This window comes from Myotis davidii, unplaced genomic scaffold (assembly GCF_000327345.1).
Source record: "Myotis davidii unplaced genomic scaffold, ASM32734v1 scaffold200, whole genome shotgun sequence".
Taxonomy (NCBI): Eukaryota; Metazoa; Chordata; class Mammalia; order Chiroptera; family Vespertilionidae; genus Myotis; species Myotis davidii.
The window spans coordinates 2,361,996-2,363,352 of record NW_006293700.1 but is presented as its reverse complement, the minus strand read 5'-3'; the positions used below and the strand labels follow the sequence as shown (position 1 = coordinate 2,363,352).

Genomic DNA, 1,357 nt, shown 5'->3' with positions numbered 1-1,357 from the left:
GGGGGTGAGGTGGGGGTGGGGCAGGACGGGTTGTGTGAAACATCCCCCAAGAGAAAGACGTGGCCTGGGAGACTAAGGTGGAATGATGCCTGAGTGATGAAGTCAGCCCAGGCAGCCACCTGTTGTGGCACTTCAGGCTCTGAGCCCGGGCGCATTTGTTCTGCGGGAGGAGCCAGCCTAGTGAGGCTGGACCGCTCTGTCCTGGGCTGACTGCATATCCTTCTCCTTGCCCTTCGCTTAGCCTGGAAGCCTGAGTCCTTAGGGGAAAGACAAGCAACCTCCTAATACGGGTGTGAAGGCTCAGGGAGTAAGCCTACCCCAACCTGATAGAATTTTAATTATTTTGTTGTTTTAAATTTTATTCTTAATTACTTAGTAGGCAGTCACATGGCGCCGAGCCCAGTGACTGGCACACAGTAGGCGCTCCATTGGTGTCCACCTCCAAATGAAGTCCACACCCCCGCACCACGCACTGCAAAGTTCCTTCCAGTTAGAAAACCACGAGGCAGCAGGCAGTTTGCAGTTTTGTTTTGTTTCCTTTGGGGATGAGGGGGAGGGTGTTTAATTTTTGGTTGGTGTGGGTCAGGGTAATTCTGGGGGCTCTTTTGACATTTTTTACTTTGAATGGTTGGGCTGACTTAGCATTCAGCATCCAGGAGCGCACTCTTCCATACACAACCTGAACAGTAATCGCTTCCCTAGACTATAATTTATCTCTGCGTTGCATTATAACAACAAAATCACGCACGGAACTCTCAAGACTAGAAAGGTGGGGAGACGACTGGAATATGGAGGAGCCAGGGATTTCAACCATGGATTTTGAGGCCATTTCTACTTACCAACCTGGTGATTAGGGGTTCTTTACTTAATATCTGTCCCCAAAGTTTAACTTCAAGTTCTGCAAAGTGGAGATAACAACATTTAAGTCATAGATGTCTGGAAATGAAACGAACCAGTGTAGATAAGGGTGCTTTGTAGATCATAGAGCGATGTCAAAGGAAAAGGAGGAGGAAAGGGAGAGGTAGCTTTTGGATTGTTCGGTGTTGTTTTGCTTTTATTCCTTTGCTGGGCAACGCTTGGATAGACAAATCATATGACTGATGAACTTGGAAAACTGTTTTAAATAATGCTTTGCTGAGAAAGACGGATCGATCCTGAGGTTCCTAAGTGTGTGGCAACCTTCGAGATTGCTAAGATAAATTGGGGTGGGAGTGGGATGCGTATGATCAAGGTCCCCTCCTTCACTCGCTCAACACACACACTTACTTATCTCACACTGACCATCTAAGGGTCCCTTGGGCCCCAGGGCCCAATCTCGGTTTAGCGAAGACTTCCCCTTCCCCGCCCCTACCAGCAG

General features: G+C 48.4%; 1 protein-coding gene across 1 annotated transcript in view; it reads left to right on the top strand.

The window, feature by feature from the left end:
• MSC (musculin) overlaps positions 1 to 1,357 on the top strand; it is a 76,364-nt gene that overhangs the window by 72,732 nt on the left and 2,275 nt on the right. The window lies entirely within an intron of this gene.